Source organism: Chiloscyllium punctatum, chromosome 39 (genome assembly GCF_047496795.1).
Source record: "Chiloscyllium punctatum isolate Juve2018m chromosome 39, sChiPun1.3, whole genome shotgun sequence".
In the NCBI taxonomy this organism is placed as follows: domain Eukaryota; kingdom Metazoa; phylum Chordata; class Chondrichthyes; order Orectolobiformes; family Hemiscylliidae; genus Chiloscyllium; species Chiloscyllium punctatum.
In genome coordinates, this window is record NC_092777.1 from 28,641,953 (window position 1) to 28,662,172 (window position 20,220).

Consider the following 20,220-nt stretch of genomic DNA (forward strand, 5'->3'; position numbering starts at 1 on the left):
TCAGGAACCCAGAATTTAAAGCTGATAGGTATTGGGCAATTAAAAGTGTGAGCAATTCTGTCCTCACACAAAATTTACTTTGTCTGCCTCCATTAAAGCTGGGAAAAGCAGGCATTCTCTATTGAAGCCACCAAGAGTGGGAAAAAACTTCTAGAAAAGCAGGAACATGTGGGAGCAACACAATTACTGCAAAATAAAAATCCTTAAAGGCCTAAAATATCTCATCATATTAGGAAGCTATGGCATCAGAGACAGAAATGGCAGGAAAATTTAACTTCAGGGATGAGCCAAATAAAATGCAAAATTGGATACTCTGGATTAAATAAGTTTTGAGATACAGCATAGCTTCTCGATTGGGTACCAAATCAAAAACTGAACTATTAATCACACATCTTTACAAAATACACAGAGCAGATGAGATTACAGCTTACCAAGTGATAAAAGAAGCAAATTACAATTCAACAAGGTACTGTCAGACTTTGATAAATACTGTCGTTAAAAAAGCAAGATTTAACAAAAGAATACAGTATATATAGGTATGGATGACTTAATGATCGCTACTGGGTTCTCTAATTCTTTCTAATTTGTTGGATGAAACTATGTTGACTTGAAATCAAAATTAGTGATACTGAATTATTGTAAGCATCACTGATGGACACTTGTCAAATTTATTGCAGTCCAAAAAAGACCTGACTTTGAAGAAACCATTCAGATGGTGAATGAAGGAGAAGTCTAAAAATAACATAGATCAGTCTCTAAGAGGAGAAGATCAAACTTGCCACAATTCATCATAAATTTGTTCAATTTTTATTGTACAGGGCCAATGTAGCAGGTGGGGCAGACACCAGACACTAAAATTCTTTGACAACTCTATAGAGCAAAGAACCTCACACACACAAACACTGCTCAGTTATTCAAGCTTTATTGTAGAACAATAAATGTCTTGCAAAAATTGTGCCAAAAATGACACAGGCACAGAAAAGAAAAAGACCAAAAACAACCACATATTCAAAACTACCATCTCAAAGATATAAATGAGATAGAACATTTCTCCAGAAGTTTTTTTCCAGGGAAAACTAAAATCCAGGCCAAACATTCTTGAAAACTATCATTTATAATCGTGGGCATGTCATGAATTTCAATTTAGACATAGAAGCAAGTGTCACAATATTATTAGGTAGCAAGCTTTCATTGACAAATAAGTGTATGCAGCTAATAGAAATTCAGCTGCATGGTTTGGGGGCATCACACTTAATGTTGAAGACATGCTACAAGCAACATAAGAACACTAAATATTAGAAAACTTAGATATGCTTCATAACCAGAAACCCTTACTCCTGAATAGAAAGGCATATATTGACCTTAATATCATTCTGAAAAAGGATGGGATTAAACAATAAAAGGTCAACAAGAAACAGCTGACAGATTTTATGGAGACTATAAGGTCAAGACAGAACCTAAACAAAAGCAAAATCCCCTAAACTGAAATACTTATGAAAAAGAAATTTGTTTCATGCTCAATGAGATGGAAAGATATGATGTAATGATTTGGCAGAAAGTTTTTCCACTGCTATCAAAACTGGAGAGAGTTCAGATTCTAAGTGTCAACAATCTTTGTGAAAGAAGACAAGCAAAGTGGCAGCAACTGAACAGTACACACCATGTAAGACAATTGAAGTACCTGCAAATGAAATGATTAATGTTGCAAGAATAAACAACTTGTATGACAAATTCAGATTACACATTAGGTGCTGAGGTAATTAGAAGGGACGCATACAAATGGAGCTTCTTTCTTCCCATCTTCCAAAAATGAATCTTTCACAACCACAATGGATACATCATGTCAAGCAAGAAGGAATCTTCAAATAATACAAGTGAGAATGGGAACAAGTCTGTTTCACCAATAATCCAGTTGCTGTGGGAAAAGAGACAAGTCCAAATAAGCTGCTTTGGCATAAATCTACAGGCATATTCACAATAAAACTGAACTCCACCAAATTGAAGGTCTGGTGCATACAACTCCATAGACAATACCACTAAGAAGGTACAAACAACTCACAAAGATTCAAGACACCACAATGAAAAGTATGCCTCCTTTAGCAGGGATGTCATCCTCTATATAGGAAATACAAGAGATTATAGGCCTCCTGGACAGAAGAGAATCTCATACCTTAGACAGCCAGGTAAATAATTCAAACAAACTGTCATTCTTACAAGTCCAAAGAGAGCATAATATTTGGGAGATAAGAACCAAAGTTAGAGAATCCTGAGTCTTCATAGAAAAGTATTCTTAGAACCTGTAAATATTTGCAGAGAAGAAATAAGCTGTATCTTGTTTACTCTACGAGACCTCCTTGTTAGACCAGAATGTAACTGCCCTCATACACACACGAGACTATGAGAACCCTAAATAACCCAGGCACTTAGAAGTTACAACATACATGATAACAAATGTCTGCTGATGTCAGTTACATCATTATTAACATATCAATTCTTATTTATTTATTTATATTGTTCTTACACACTTCACAAGGCTCTTCCATAACATTAGATCTTAGGCCTGATTTTCATAAATGCCACAGAATTGTACTGCATAACAAACATCTCCACAGCAAACTTATTTTACAACTGAGTCAGACCTAACGTCACAGCAACACTCATGAAAGTGAAATAGGCTTTGCCAACACAGCTGGAATGTGCACAGACATCAATTAGACTGCAGTGATTCAAGTAGACAGCAATTATTTAGCTTTGACCAATTTGGTTGATGGCATATGTCTATCTCATAGTGAGCAAATTATCAGAATATTGGAGACCTAGCTGCTAAAAAAATGGCCACAATGCAGTCAAATTTCCAGGTGTTACTATCATAAGGGATAATTCTAGCCATCGATCATCTCCATTTCAAACCTTACCCTTCTTTTGTGACTTTATTTCCTCAATGTTTAGTTATAGTTCAACATTACTTGAATTGGATTTAATTGAAATGTTTATCTTGTTTAATGGGAACATAAGTTTATTTTGAATTTTTGGGGCCAGATTCCTTGAGGTTATCTGCATGGATATCAGTTTTTAACTATGAAGGTCCAACAGAATGTAACTATCTTCAGATCAGGACTAATTATAAATAAAAGAGTAGAAACTCAGAGATGGGTGTGGAGGGGTTGGGGTGGTGAAGCAATTAACCAGACTTTCCCATTTATAATGCACCAGAAGTTGTTTAAAGCCTGTTTTCATGTTCAATATTATGATTTGCAACCTGTAATCTATCCATATCCATTCCTGCAGCTTTCAAACACAGAGCTGCCTTCTTTTTGAATGATTGTACTGTTGAGTTTTATGGGACTGTGCTGCTGATTGCCTGAATCACTCAGGTAGGGACTCAACAAAGTCATCGGCTGGCCTGCATTTTCTGGGATACTACCAAGGCACCGTAGATTTTTGCACACCATCACCAGCTGCACCTTCCCAACTCACCGCCCTGAATTAATAGCTCTGAAAGGAGCCCTCCTTCTGGGATTCGCTCACAGGATGTGGGCAATGATGACTGGGCCATCATTTAATGTCCATCTCTAGGTGCCCTTGAGAAGGTGGTGGTGAGCTGTCTACTTGAATGACTGCAGTCTAATTGATGTGGATTGCCCCATAACGGTGTTAGAAAGGGAATTACAGATTTTGGACCCTATGACACTGAAGAAACAGTGATATATTTTGAAGTCTAGATGATGAGTAGCTTGGAGGTGTCCCCATGCACCGGCTGCCCTTGTCCTTCCAGATGATGGAGATTGTGGATTTGGAAGGTGCTGACTAATGAGCACTGATGAATTTCTGCAGTGCCTTTTGTAGATTGTACACGCTGCTGCTACTGAGCAGCCACGGATAAGCATGAAATTGAGAGTTATTGAGTAACTGTGGCTTATCCTTGGCTGCGTCATAATTTCACACAGGGCCCTTCACCACACAGCTTACCAGCCAATGTGTAAAATTGTTGAGGTTACACTAGTATTGACAATGTGAAGCCAGGAAGTCTGTCTCATCAAGTTAGACAATGAGGAAGACGCTTCTCACAGAGGGAACAGCCCAGTCACATTCAATTTGCCATAAACATGCAAACATACAAACAAGAGTAGGCCACCCAGCCCTGCTCCATTATTCAATGCGTACATGACTGATCTGAATTTAACATCTATGGTATATTACTACATTTCTTTGATAATCTTTCATCACTTTAGTAATCTGTCTATCACTAGCTTAAAATATTTGACAGGTCACCTCTGCTGTGAAAGTGTTTGCTCGCATAATCCTGTTCGGTCTTCTGCAGATAGGTTGGTGCTGAGAAACCTCCCATGTATCTTTGAAAAATGGTAATGCCTCAGTGCGATCCTTTGCTGCAGTAAGATGCCCTGGGGGTATAGAACACCTATTGAACAGAAAAAGTAACTATTAGTATCTCAAATATCCTGTTATTCCCATTGTTTCATTATTCTATACATCAGCTACTTTTGTAGAGGAAGGGTTTAACCACACAGACAAACAAAGCTACTCAACTCAATTGGAGAGAGCTGGAGTTGAGTTGCCCATCATTCAGCTCCAAAAGTTGATTTTTCAAGTTTATGTCAGAGGCCATTTCTTCTCTTTGCCTTTTGAATTAACTTAGTGAAGTGGCCCTTGTAAACATGTATTAGTGTATACCAACTTTGTGTCGTAGACTTGCTATTCTAAAACTGAGAAGATAATGGTCCAGAATTTCCACTTGCCATACACCACTTATTCAGTGTAGATAAGAGATGTGCAAAGGGACCCTGCAGAATCCCCATCATAGCAAACCCCAAAGGATTTGCTGGGGAAATTAAAGATTCTACTGAGTAATGTTTGTACACCTGAAACCCTCTGAAAGTGTCCTTTTATACTGGAGACATTGAAGGGTTCCAATGAAATCCAGCAAAATAATTATTCAGAAAGAATAAGGCTGTTAAGTACATAGTCCTAAGGTACATAGTCCTAAGGTACATAATACCTAAGGAAGTATTAAATAGGCCCCATGCTTATTTCACACCCACCCCAACCACACCACCCTTACCCCCTCAAACCCCCTCCTGAAATATGACCCAATTACTACCCACATTGCCAGACCAGACTAAGACCAGACTCCCAATCTTCCACTGCCAGACCTGATTCAATAGCCCCTCCTCTCCACCACTGGACTCAATTTGATGCCCCTTTCCCCACCCCAGAACCAGAAAACCACCCTCCCTACCTACCTCCAGACCTGATTTCTCCCACTCACCCTAACCTACCCTAAATACTGCATCACTTACCTGGTTCCTTTGCCACCTTAACACCTGGCACCCTACCCACTTGGCACCTAGTATTCCTACATGGCATCCTTACCACCTGACATGTGCATTTTGTCCCCTACTTACCTGGCATCCAATATTTGGCACCCATTTTACCAGGCACCCTACCTGCTACCCATCTGATACAGTATCCTCTCAGCGCCCTAACATTACACTGACCTTAACGTACTTAGCAATTGACAATATAGCACCTGAGTGCTGTGAAAAGGGGAGATGGTTTGCTTTCCTCTGAAAGTTTTGTGCGATGAAAGAACTGCCAGAAAGAAGTACAGCTTCATATTTCTGAAGGACCCCTGATTGGAATCTCCTTTCAGAAATGCAGAGCTCCCATCTTTTGTAAAATAGAATGGAAAGAGCAGCAATCTGCATCAGGTTGTCACTCCTCAGAAAATCCAGCCATTGAGTTCTCATAAAATAATAGCATCATTCCATTCTGGGAAATGCTTTTAATATTCTTCGTACTCTCTGAAGGCAATGCCGTAAACTTTTCCAACTTGCTAGCTTCCAGATGCACATTTTAACCATACTTTTAGCAGCTTCACAACTTTTCCATTGCTGCCGGTGCTGAGTTTGCCTCAGTTGGTGTCGAAAAGGGACTTCATTTAATGAAGCTGTTGCTGCCAACAGTTCAGCAGTGGAAATGCTCTTCATATTTACAGTGGTTCAGTGCTGCATTCACCATAACATTAAAGGATGTTGGTTTATGTCTAACATGATTTTTGCATGTCTTGGAGGTACCAGTGTTAGACTGGGGTGGACAAAGTTAAAAAAATCACACAACACCAGTTTATAATACAACAGGTTTATTTGGAAGCACTAGCTTTCAGAGTGCTGGTTGTGGAGTATATAACAAAAGTTTACAGTGTGATGTAACTGAAATTATGTGTTGAAAACGACTTGGATTGTTTGTTAAGTCTGTCATCTTTTAGAACGAGCGTGTTGGTTTCAATTCTTTTATATGTAAATCCCAGAACTTTCTTAAAGTTACATTCTCAACTGAGCTTTATCATTAGATGCATGCTGGCCCAGATAATGTATTGAAGGTGTGAGGTGCCCTGTGTTAGGTGTCTGTGCCCCAATGTTCCGACTGATTCTAATCTAAGAAAGGAATTTGCAGAATCTTACATGGATTCATGTAAACTGTAATTCTGCAAGTATAAATTCACCTCAGAATTTATATGTGTGTGTGTGGGGGTAGGGAGGAGGGTTGAGTGTCTGTGAGAGAATGTGTGTATGTGTATGTTTGTGACTGCGAGTGCAAAGGGATATAAGTCTGCGAGAGGGTGCATGAGTGTATGAGTGCACGCGTGAGTGTATGAGAGAGAGCTTGTGTATGCGAGAGGGTCTGCACGAGTGCATGCTCGGCCACTTCGCATTGTTGCCTGTCCCGAAGTCTGCCTTGGATTTTTGCACTGCATTATGTTTTAATGACTTCAGTGTAACATCATACATTCTGAAAAATATCTGTAACAATATCTTTCAAATTTTTGAAATACATTTTAAATATCTTGTAGGTTAGCAATAATCACATATCAATGATAACCATGTCTCCTTCTAACAAGTTCATTGAATGTTAGAAGCACAGGGACATGATGACGTGGAGTATAAAACTTATAACGTGATGCTCAAAGAGACTTGAGTGTCATGTATAAGAAATTCAGAAAGTATAACGTGCAAGTACAGGGAGCGCTTAAGAAGGCAAACGGCATTGTGGCCTTTAGTGCAGGAGATTGGAGTACAGAAATAAAGAGTAATTGTACAGGACCTTCATGAGATCATACCTGGAATACTTCATGCTGTTCTGATCTCTATGTTTAAGAAGTGAGATATAGTTGCATTGAGGGCAACTCAGTCATGGTTCATCAGGTTAGTCCCTGGAATTGAGATTTTATCATATGATGAGAGTTTGAGTAAATTGGACTGTAATTGTAGGAATTTAGAAGAATGAGAAGTGGACTTACAGTTACAAAGATGGTTCTGAAGGGGTGGATGCTGAGCCATTGTTTCTATTGGTTGGTGAATTTAAAATACGGAGGTAATGTCTCCAGAGGAAGGGTCAATCATTTAGCCCGAGATGAGCAGAAATTTCTTCATTCAAAGGGTTGAAAATCGTTGAGATTCTCCACCTGTGAGGAATGGGGATGCCCCATCATGGAATACAATGAACGCTGATACCGACAGACCTTTGAGCTTTCAGGTCATCAAGGGATAGGGGAAGCGGGTAGGAAAATAGAATTGAAACCAAAGATCAACCAAGATCATATTGAATGGTAGAGGACTTGAGGTCTATTCCTGATCATATTTCATGTGCTGCTGGGTTCATGTGGGCAGTGTGCCAGGAATCCCATTTATCTTGAGTGATCACTGCACTTTCTGACAAATTTACAAATGCAGAGTGGGAGTGCCTCCAAGAAAATTCCTGACTAATGAGTGATTGGACTAAAAAACCCATCCATCACAAATCAGCCCAGTACAGGACCCAATGAGCAGCTACATTGTTCCAGCTGCACTCACTGGATCCGATTTAAAGCAGGGACCCATCTCCAGCCTGGGGCACTGAAGCCAAGCTGTAACCATCCAGACACAATGAGAGACAATTGGAATCCTAATGATTTTGGAACTTGACCAACATGAAAAAAGCCTTCCAAGGCTCAAACTCAGAATGAATTGACTGGGAGACTTTTGTAGTCAGTTCAGAATTCTGTCTGGTCTACAATTTGTTATGATCCTGGAGCAGACTGCCAAATGCATGTTACCACCTGGCTGGGGAGCTGTAACTTTTCTGAAAAAGTAGACAAGGAGTGAGATCCAGACAACTTCTAGGAGAATAAAGTCCATTGGACTGAAGAAACATTAAACTTTTGCAAATAATGTTAGAACAATAATTGTACAATTTACATTCAAACAGCCAGAATTAACACATTCTTCATAGAATTCCTACAGTACAGAATAGGCCATTTGGCCCAACAAGTCCATACTGACCCTCTGAAGAGTAACCCACCCAGACCCATTCCCCTACCCTATTACTCTGCATTTACCCCTAACTAATGCACCTAACCTACACATTCCTGAACACTATATGCAATTTTAACATGACCATTTCACCTTATCTGCACATCTTTGAATTGTGGGAGGAAACCCACGCAGACACCAGGAGAATGTGTTAACTCCAAACAGACAGTCGCCTGAGGCTGGAATTGGAGTCAAGTCCCTGGCGCTGTGAGGCAGCAGTGCTAACTTCTGAGCCACCAATTCTTATAGGTAATAGGCCATAATCAAACACCCCACAACACACATCAAATAGAAATTCAAGCAATATACGTTCACTGATTTCTCAGCAGTTCCTCCTCATTGTCAGTCAGAAGAAGAATGCATAAAGAATCAATGACACAGTGAGTCATCAAATCTCATTAAATATTACAGGGATCATAATTCTGCACTTTTGCACAATTCTTCATCTCCTGGCCTTATATTTCACTCTCTAGAAACACTTTGTCATGATCTGCCTCAATGGCTACTCCTTTTCTGGTTGATCACTTAACTTTCCTGTAACTGTATTCCCCTTGACTCCGAGACTGCTCTCCATTGCACATTCACAAACATAATGTCAGCTTTTTACTGATAGCTAACCTCACAGAGCCAATCCTGCAGCTGCATAATTTTATTGAGCAAATACTGCTTGTGAACTTATAACATCCCCACCCCACTCTCTCAGTTGCACTGATGTATTAATGTTTCCAGATTTCTTCTGAGCTCCTTACAGTTTCCACCAACTCAGAGCAAATGGCCTTTCCATCTTCTCCACCCTCCAGGACCTTTCGGAGTCCTCACTCCAACATTTAACTTCCTACTAATTTCTAGAACTTCCTACTGAGTTCCAACAGCACTGTCATCCAACTGCTCTTGATGCCTTACTGTGTCCTCTAACAGAACCATGCATTTCTGCTTCCATCCTAGCAGTTACAGCTAACTGCAGCACTCCTCATGTGAATCCAACCTCTGCCTCCTTCTCACATACTCATTCACTGCCTGTAACCTTTGATCTCAGTTTCAGTGACCCCAAAATTTTCTGAGTGGCCCATTGAAAACCTTGCAATGTTGATGGGCAGAATTGGCTGGTACTATGTTTTGAAACAGTCTTTTGGAACAGATTAGAACCTGAAAGTTATATTCTCACAGAATGCTGGAACTAGTTTTAATCAAAAGTTTGAATACACATTCCAAAGATGTGCAGGTTAGGTGGGTTAGCCATGCTAGATTGCCCATAGTGTCAAGGGATGTGCAGGCTAGGTGAGTTAGCTATGGGAAATGTAGGGTAACGGGGATGGGGAGAGAATAGGTGGGATGCTCTTCGGAGGGTCAGTGTGGACTTGACAGGTCAAATACCCTGCTTCCACACAGTAGGGATTCTATGATTCTACAATCAACATCAGAGCAATTTGAAATATAGTATTGAGAAACAAGTTTCACAGCCTTGTATCTGAGAGAGATTAATGAGAGACTGACCACATATTGCATGGATTTATTTGTGGGCTGAGAATTTCCCTCCTTAAACCAAATTTGTGAAGACATTCTTTTTTTTAACTTTACCTTTTTCCCTACAGAAATTTAGTTTTATTTATTTCCGTTGGGTTGAGGAAGAAGACTCTCAGCATGTAAGAAGGTCCATGTACCATGCTCTCTTGAAAGTTTAGTCACTTATCAATCTCTCTCCAATTCAAGGCTGTGAAGTTGGAATTTGAATAATGGTGCCACAACCACAAGGGACGCATGTCACCACCCAGACAGAGCAGGTAGGGTAGACGATGTAAAGGTAAAAACAGTGGGCGGCACGGTGGCACAGTGGTTATCACTGCTGCCTCACAGCGCCAGAGACCCGGGTTCAATTCCCGCCTCAGGCGACTGACTGTGTGGAGTTTGCACGTTCTCCCCGTGTCTGCATGGGTTTCCTCCGGGTGCTCCGGTTTCCTCCCACAGTCCAAAGATGTGCAGGTCAGGTGAATTGGCCATGCTAAATTGCCCGTAGTGTTAGGTAAGGGGTATCTATAGATATAGATGTAGGGGTATGGGTGGGTTACGCTTCGGCAGGGCGGTGTGGACTTGTTGGGCCGAAGGGCCTGTTTCCACACTGTAAGTAATCTAATCTAAACAATGACTGCAGATGCTGGAAACCAGATTCTGGATTAGTGGTGCTGGAAGAGCACAGCAGTTCAGGCAGCATCCAAGTAGCTTCGAAATCGACGTTTCGGGCAAAAGCCCTTCATCAGGTAATGTTCTGGGGACCCGGGTTTGAATCTCGCCATGGTAGATGGTGGAATTTGAATTTAGTAATAATCGAGAAAGATGATCATGTAACCTTTGAGGATTGTTAGGAAAGATCCATCTGGTTCACTAATTTTCTTTAGGGATCGAAACTGCCATCCCCATCTGGTCTATCTACATGTGACCCCAGACCCACCCAATGTGGTTAACTCTTAAATGCCCTCTGGGCAGTATGGATGGGCAATAAATACTAGCCCAGCCAGTGACATCTATGTCCTGTGGATGAATAAACAGTGGTGCCTGTGACTTCACTGCCAGAAATGCTACTTCCTGCATCAAAGGTTGGAGCCATCCATAACATTGAGCAATTCAAGGACATTTTACCAGCTGCTGGAATCATTCCAAGTGCTTTTATTCAAATGTCTCTCTAGTTGCAAACATTTCTGTGGTTGTTTCTCAGGGTTGGCAGAGCGGTGAACTGAGTGTTGGAGCGAGGTATTGAGTGGCACCATAAGCATTACAATGATGTCAGCAGCACCCATTATGCCTACTGGTAGAGTGGGTGCCAATTACTCTGCTTCAATGATGTCAGAATCACCCATCAGCCTATTGGTAGAGTGGGTGCCAATTCCCTGCTTCAATGATGTCAGCATCACTCATCATGGTAAAAACAATGACTGCAGATGCTGAAAACCAAATACTGGATTAGTGGTGCTGGAAGAGCACAGCAGTTCAGGCAGCATCCAACGAGCAGCGAAATCGACGTTTCGGGCAAAAGCCCTTCATCAGGAATTGGTAGAGTGGGTGCCAATTCCCCTGCTTCAATTATGACAGCATCACCCATCATGCCTATTGGTAGAGTGCGTGCCAATTCCCCTGCTTCAGTGATGTCAGCATCACCCATCATGCCTATTGGTAGAGTGGGTGCCAATTCCCTGTTTCAATGATGCCAGCACTATTGATTCCCCGTACCAGTACAGCTGCAGGAGATGCTGTGTTTTTAAAAAAGACAAGTTTGACAGAATGTCATCTGAGGTTCACATTCTTGCCAACATTCAATTAATTGCAAATAATTTATTGTTTCTGTAAAAGACACCACAATCAAGCTGCAGATTTCAATCAAAATCTAAGCCAGGTGAAATGAATTTTCCACCAATGAGAGAGGAAACCACAACACTCCTTACAGTTAACATTACGGGTGTAATTATACATCAGTGAACACACTCGCCAACTCTAATTTAATCCCGTTAATGAGACCAAGCCTATTCATTACAAATTCCCAATTCATTTGTTAAAATTGAAGCCCATAGATTTACTTTCATTCTTTCCATCCAACCAACCCACTGTCCTGGGTTCATTACAGGATCGCTACCATCCAGGCAGTAAGCTGTGTTGATTTTTTTATGGCTTTGTTATCTTGTTGACTTTAATGACATATGAAGTTGAACCATTAAATTTCTTTGCCCCTTTACTCGATTTTGACGTTTTTCCTGCCTACCGAAATGCAACTCACAATTCATTTAGTATTCACATGATTCGCAAGTTTGTTATTAATACCTTCATTGCTACGAAGAGAGGCATTGGAATAGCATTCTGAAGGGGCAGAGTCCCCAATGACTGGAACATGAGGAATAAGCTAAGGTCTCAAACAAAGGAGGGGCTTATTACTGGGCCTTTCTCACTTACAGGGCGACAATGGGCTTTCGGTTGCTACCTATCATCTGTCATTGTATGGCAGTCCCTGGAAGTGGAAGCATTAGCAGAGGAAGATAGGAAAATTAGTGCTGCAATCTAGTCCTGCTTCTCTATGTTTTTACCATTATTTGTATAAAGTATTGTCTGCTTGTCTCTTTATTGGGCTCAGAATGGAAAAATCCTTGATAATCCCTCACGGCCTGATTCTTCTTTACTGTTTGCCGGAATACTCCTGAGGTACAAAGAACAAAGAACAAAGATAATTTGCAGCCCAGGAACAGGCCCTTTGGCCCTCCAAGCTTGTGCTCACCCAAATCCACTATCTAAACCTATCACCCAATTCCTAAGGATCTGTATCCCTCTACTCCCCACCTACTCATGCATCTGTCCAGACGCACCTTAAAGGAATCTACTGTGGCTGCTTCTACTACCTCTGTTGGCAACGTGTTCCAGTCACCAACACCCTCTTGTATACCTCAATCAGGTCCCGCCTTGATCTTCTTTTTTCTAATGAAAACAGTCCTAACCTACTCAACCTCTCTTTGTAGCAATGAAGATATTAATAACAAACTTGCGAATCATGTGAATACCAAATGAATTGTGAGTTGCATTTCGGTAGGCAGGAAAAACGTCAAAATCGGGTAAAGGGGCAAAGAAATTTAATGGTTCAACTTCATATGTCATTAAAGGCAACAAGATAACAAAGCCATAAAAAGTGCAGATAAAGCACTGGAGTTCAATTCTAGGGGAATGCCTTTTGAAAGCAGGTAAATTGTGCTACAGGTATATGGAAAATTGGCCAGATCATGTTTGTCATACAATCACAGTTCTAGTTGCCATTTTTCAAAAGAAATATAAAGGCTAGAGAAGCTGCAAAAATTACCGTATTCACCAAAAGAAGATACTAAAGAAAATTTTTTAATATTGAGCCTCCTTTCAAATAAAATTTATGAAATTATGAAGGATATTAATTTAGCAAATGTAGGGACGATGATTCTACCTGGGATGAATCCAAAATTAGGAGCTATAAAGATCAGATAGTCACTACTAAATCCAATTAAGAACTAAGGAGAAACTTTGGAAGATTGTGAAAACATGGAACTGACCGAAGTGAATGGCAAACATACACAGAGGAAGGTGGATAAATAAATGAGAAAAAAGGGAATGAAAGGGTGAAGTAAATTAAGGTGGAAGGAGGATTGGGTGAAGTAAATACCAGCATAAACCTGTTATGGTAAATAATTTGTCCACGTGCCACAAGTCATTCTGCTGGGCCAAACTATAGACAGAGATGAAAACTATCCTTTTTTTGCAAGGTTTGTAAAGGTTTGTAGCTCAGCTTGAGCTTTAGGGTGTAGGTTTGCTCCCTGAGCTGTAGATTTGATATCCGGACGTTTCATTACCTGGCTAGGTAACATCATCAGTGGCGACCTCCAAGTGAAGCGAAGCTGTTGTCTCCTGCTTTCTATTTATATGTTTGTCCTGGATGGGGTTCCTGGGGTTTATGGTGATGTCACTTCCTGTTTGTTTTCTGAGTGGTTGATAGATGGTATCTAGATCTATGTGTTTGTTTATGGCGTTGTGGTTGGAGTGCCAGGCCTCTAGGAATTCTCTGGCATGTCTTTGCTTAGCCTGTCCCAGGATAGATGTGTTGTCCCAGTCGAATTGGTGGGTTTTTTTTTCATCCGTGTGTAAACTATCCTTCCATAAATGGCATTGCTTAGCTAATTACATTGTGAGAGATTGGTCTGTACTCTTAACTCCATGCAGTGACATCCCACTTAGTTGTTAGGAAGCATAATCCTTCTCCAAGAGAATGAATAATTGTTCAATCAGTTCATACAACATCCTAATCCAACATTGAGGGGCCTATTACAGGGATCAAAGAAACCAGCATGTATCCTGCCCTGTTTATTTTCAAGTGCCACTATGGCATGGCAAACAGCAGTTAACAGTTTCAAAATCTCACAAAGTGAACATCTACAGAACAAGTAAATATTAAGAACACAGGGCCTGTGTTGGAACACAAACACTGAATAGAATGCGACTGTTGCTTGTCTTTAGCATTTCAATAGGATCAGCAAGTTCACTTTACAACATTACAGATCTTCAGGTAAATACCAACACATTTCTTCTATAATTATACAGTTTACTACTTGAAAGAAACACATTTAAAAATAGTTTTGCAAAAATGGTTTGATCATTTCTTTCAAAAGCCTGCAAGAGTTGTTTTGACATGGTGTTTTTGGTTTTCAGCACTGAAATTGGGATAATCGCTTGCAAAAGTGAAGATGAGCCAAAATCATGGCATTTTCCATCTGTCAGAACTTCCTGTGCCTTATTTTTTCAGTTGGTTTCCTGGCTGTGTGGTATCTGTCCATAAAAATCAGCCTTGACAATTTGTGCTCTCATCATGTTAGATTTTGGCTGCCTGTCATATGGCCTCATTGAGGGTTGGCTGCTTAAAACTAATTTAGTCTTTTCACATATGACTTAAAAAATACATGTATTTGTTGATTTTCAACATTTTGAATATTTAACTGCAACTCCAAGTAGGTCATTGGATTTTATAGTGAAAATGAATAAAAATTTCTTTAGTTCATTCACTGGGTGAGGAAATCACTGGCTAGGCCAGCACTTATTGCCCATTCCTAATAACCCAGAGGCAGTTAAGAGTCAGTGACATCGCTGTGGGTCCGTAAGCCCAAACTAAACTAGTTTGACCTGCCTGTGCTTGACCCATATCCTTCCAAACATTTTTTATTCATGTACTTATCTAAATGTCTTTTAAGGGTAGACTCTTAATTCTATTATGCCATAGTAGGATTTGAACCTGGGTCTCAGGAACAATACATGGGTCTCTAGATTAACAGTCCATCTCCTCCCTTTGTACACAAATGTCAGCAGTTTGAAGTTGAAAGTGTTATCTAATGTTTCCCATCATAGTTGTGCAATCATTATGTGTTGCAGTGTGTCTCAATGTCACACTGCAGCTTGAATAGTACAGACTGCTGGTTAACTGAACCTCCCGTCTAGACTGCTGAACTTTCGGTTATTTTCAGTATACAACAGCTTTGCTTATAAAAAGAACACTACAAAGTGATTGTAAGTTTAACAGTGATATCAAAAGCTGTTATAGGATGAATAAAACCCTCGGGTTGTTAATCTCACACATTTGGACTGAAATAAACAGACAGTGTTTCATGATGCCTCCCATATAACCTCTGGCTGTTTGGCAGGGGAAGCTTTGGGCAGCTTTACAGGAATTCTTTTCAGGTTTAAAAGTACATTATTTGCTGAATGGGGACTTTTCAGGCTACGGCCTTTGTGTGTTTTTGTTTTACTTTTATATGCATAAACTGGGATGTAGTGAAAGAATACATTTGTGGCTAGCGCCAGGCATTATCAATAACACAGCTGCCATTGTCAAGCATAGTCCTCCATTTGCTAATTTCATAAATTATTGTCTTACCAAAGACTCTGTCAGAAGTGAGAACTCTGTCTTGTGAAGGCTCATAAGAGGTGGCTCGTCAAATTTCACCAGTGATTCTTTCAGAATAGTTTTTAAATGGTCATCTGTTATATTGCTTGCTAACTGTTGAAATATGGAGCAGTTTGTCAAGCTGTTACTTTGATAGTCTTTTAGAACATAGAACATAGAAAAATACAGCGCAGTACAGGCCCTTTGGCCCTCGATGTTGCACCGATCAAAGCCCACCTAACCTACACTAGCCCACTATCCTCCATATGCCTATTCAATGCCCGTTTAAATGCCCATAAAGAGGGAGAGTCCACCACTGCTACTGGCAGGGCATTCCATGAACTCACGACTCGCTGAGTAAAGAACCTACCCCTAACATCTGTCCTATACCTACCCCCCCTTAATTTAAAGCTATGCCCCCTTGTAATAGCTGACTCCATACATGGAAAAAGGTTCTCACTGTCAACCCTATCTAAACCCCTAATCATCTTGTACACCTCTATCTAGTCACCCCTAAACCTTCTTTTCTCCAATGAAAATAGCCCCAAGTGCCTCAGCCTTTCCTCATACGATCTTCCTACCATACCAGGCAACATCCTGGTAAACCTCTTCTGCACCCTTTCCAGTGCCTCCACATCCTTCCTATAGTATGGCGACCAAAACTGCACACAATACTCCAGATGCGGCCGCACCAGAGTCTTATACAACTGCAACATGACCTCAGGACTCCAGAACTCAATTCCTCTACCAATAAAGCCCAGTACACCATATGCCTTCTTCACCGCACTATTTACCTGGGTGGCAACTTTCAGAGATCTGTGTACATGGACACCAAGATCCCTCTGCTCATCCACACTACCAAGATCCGACCATTAGCCCAGTACCCTATCTTTTTGTTACTCATACCAAAGTGAATCACCTCACACTTACCCACATTGAACTCCATTTGCCACCTTTCTGCCCAGCTCTGCAGCTTATCTATATCCCGCTGTAACCTGACACATCCTTCCCCACTGTCAACAACTCCACCGACTTATCTATTTTCACCCTTTCCAGAATTTTCTGACATGATAGTCAATGGCTCGTTGTATTTCAGTCCATCCAGTTTATTAGGGCGATTGTGGCACAGTTATAGTGCTCCTCCCACTGAGCCAGGACATCTGGCAGCACTTGTGGAGAGAGAAACAGAGTTGATGTTTCAAATCCAGTCTGACCCTTCTTCAGAGCTGGCAGAAGCTGAGTGACAATGTTCAGAAGCTTTCTCCAATCTCTCCTTAGGCCATTACCCCATCACTAATCACCAACTATAGTTTCCAGGATTGTCACTGACCTAATATCTTCTGGAGATCTCCCCTCCATAGCTTCTCACCCTCATAGTCACCCCAGTTCAGCACAGTTTGCTTCCATCTAAAATCGACAAACAAGACAGCCCATGAAGACCCATGCTTTCAGCCTGTTCCTGCCCCTCTGAACTTATTTCTGCCAATCTTGACTTTATTTCTCCCCCTTGTTCAGTTTCTCCATGCATACCTTCTTGGGGAATCAAAATCAGCTCTGAAGAAGGGTCATTCTGAAACAATTGAAACGTTAATTCTGTTTCTGTCTCCACAGATGCTGCCAGACCAGTTGAGCTTCTCCAGCATTGTCTGTGTTTGTTTTAAATTTCTAGCATCCGCAGTCGTTTGTTTAACAGAGACAGGGGTCCTGGGTTCAACTTCAGCCTTTTCCAGGGATGTATAATGGCATCTCCACAACACGATAATTTGAACATGAAATAATTTAGGTTTCTGCTCCTTGTTTGAACAGACACCTTTTTATTTCAGTGACCCGGTTCATTTCTTTTCTGAATGTTCATGGATCCCATTCATTATCCTTTATGACTGTGAATTCAATAATCTGCAACTGCACCTTTGTGGAAGAGTGTGGTGCTGGAAAAGCACAGCCAGTCAGGCAGCACCCGAGGAGCAGGAGTGTCAGTGTTTCAAGCATAAGCCCTGCACCTTTGTGCAGGCCTCATTTTAAAAATAAAAATTCATCCTTGCAAAAGATTTGTTATTTAACGCACTATCACTACAACACTAAACCTCAAGAAATTATTGGCCCAGATCTTCCATGAAACATCAATCATTGTCAAATTGTAACTGCATTCAATCATTTCCCCAGCTGCTCTGCATTTCTGGCCAGCCCTTCCAAGCCTCGTTTTCCCAGAAACGGTGATTGCATACCCTTTGGAGACATCAGAGTGGATTAGAGTCAAAGGAAAGAAATGACACTTTTTTTATGACACTAACTGTATGGGATGAGTTTAAAAGTCCAGACGTTAAATGATAGTGAGTGGATAAATGGATGAGCTAATTGAATAAGGGTGGATAATTTACGTTGGCTGAATGGGTAGGATGCCAGGTAGAAGAAGACAGTGGGTTAGGTAGTCAATGGATAGGGTGGCAGATACACCAGGTTGTAGGTGGGTGAAATAACAGATGGATGGTATGGCAGATGGGAGAGAGACAAGTGAGTACAGGCAGGTGGGTGAGATGGCAGATACAAGAGGTGGTAGGTGGGTGAGGTGTCAAGTGGTTATGGTGGTGGTGGGGGCGGTGGCAGGGAGGTGAGAAGTCAGGTAGATAGAAAAGCAGATGGTGAGGTGGTTGACTAATGGTGTGGCAGTTGTTTGCTGGGGTTTGATTCAGGTCTGGTTGGGAAAGTAGTTGATTGATTGGGAAGGTGTTACATATTCGTGAGGGGTCAATAGGGCGGTCAGTGAGGATCAGATGTGTCGTCAGGAATGAGGAAGGGCAGGTGAAGTAGTCAGAACCACGACAGGATAGTGATAGGGTTTTCAGAAGGAGTGGTCAGAGGTGAGTTGAAGTGCCAGGTACAATAGTCAGTGGGTCCAGTTGGGGTGGTAGTTGGAGAGGCAGGGGCTCAGTTCGAGTGACTGGGTGTCAGTTATCCAGGTGTTAATCAGGTGAACATTTCCTGGGCAACTATCCATGTAAGTGCATCAGAACTGTCCAAAATCTCTGATTCTAACTCAGAGTTAGAGACATTCACAGAAGGCCTGAGGAGCAGGAAAATTGGCCATTGAATGTTTAAATTTCGCGTGCAATTTTCGTGGCAGTCAGAGCATCCAAATATTTGTGTGGTTACAATGCACATTTGAGTTGTACATATGGTCTCCATCAATCTGGAGACTGAAAAATGTGGGCCATTATTTCAGAAAAATTATACTACACACTAAGAAATATTTTTAGGGCTTCTGTTTTTGGAATAGCTACCAAATATAGCCTAGATTAAATATTTTAATACTTCTGTCCCACTGTCCTTCCCGTTATATGAAACTTGAGTTTTACTAACATTGTAATATATTTTACATGAGGCCATTCAGTCCATCATATCTTCACCAAATGGCCAGATGTATGTGTAATATAATTTATTACTCTGAAATTGCCCCTCTGCTGTGAGAAACTTGGTGCAAAATCTTTTGCAAGTTTATTTACCACAATCCCAAGATGGGCTGTGGAAAACACATTTTACTCTGTGTTCAATCATGTCCTGAAAAACCCTATCACTTCACAGCGCAACATTCAATTTTTTGCTTAAGTTTCACAGGGATGTTGTTGTCAGTGCCCTTTTTAAAGCTCCATTCATTGGCAGGATCATTCCTTGCGTAACACAGCTTTGGACATTAGTTCTAAATTTCCATTTTGACAAATTGAAACAAGGCTGTCAGCCTTGCTAAATTCCAAATGAAAGAAAAGGTTTGTCACTGCTCGTAGAATTAATGAATTGGAAAAAAATATATACTTACACGGCTATGCTTTCAGGATCTCAGTCGAGTTGGTTCTTTTGGAAGCTATGAATAGGGTGCTGTGGACAGCAGTAAAAGTTAATGAAATTATTTGCATACGAATCAAACACCACAACACAATCAAAAGAGAGAAAAAGTACAGTTTCCTTTCAAATGCAGTCTCCTTTTAAAGTTTTGCTTCCAGTGTTGTTTTGTAAACTCTCAGCTGGATTTGGTTTTATTAGGATGAGTGTTAAGGGGATACCCACCTGTGTCTTTCTCTGGAGCCGGTACAAGTCATCCCTTCCCATATAGTTCAGCAAATTTAGATTTCTTTGTTAATGCAATGAATTAATGTTTGTGAGAAGATTTGTGGCTCGGGTGCTCGTTGTCGTGGTTCTGTTCGCCGAGCTGGGAATTTGTCTTGCAGACGTTTCGTCCCCTGTCTAGGTGACATCCTCAGTGCTTGGGAGCCTCCTGTGAAGCGCTTCTGTGATGTTTCCTCTGGCATTTATAGTGGTTTGTATACCGGACACTGCAATAGACAGCTGGAACTGACAACCGGAAGCGGCAGATTCAAACCACTATAAATGCCAGAGGAAACATCACAGAAGCGCTTCACAGGAGGCTCCCAA

At 41.0% G+C, this 20,220-nt stretch overlaps 1 long non-coding RNA gene across 2 annotated transcripts; it reads right to left on the reverse strand.

Annotated features, from left to right (window-relative positions):
- Window positions 1-906: 906 nt before the first annotated feature.
- On the reverse strand, window positions 907-19,990 carry LOC140463902 (uncharacterized). Of its 2 annotated transcripts, XR_011954809.1 has the most exons (5): window positions 19,855-19,990; window positions 19,607-19,665; window positions 15,787-15,909; window positions 4,273-4,420; window positions 907-1,915 (listed from the first exon to the last, which is right to left on the reverse strand). It is a non-coding gene; the product is annotated as an uncharacterized lncRNA (long non-coding RNA). The 2 variants fall into 2 exon arrangements; XR_011954808.1 differs by lacking the exon at window positions 15,787-15,909.
- Window positions 19,991-20,220: the final 230 nt, after the last annotated feature.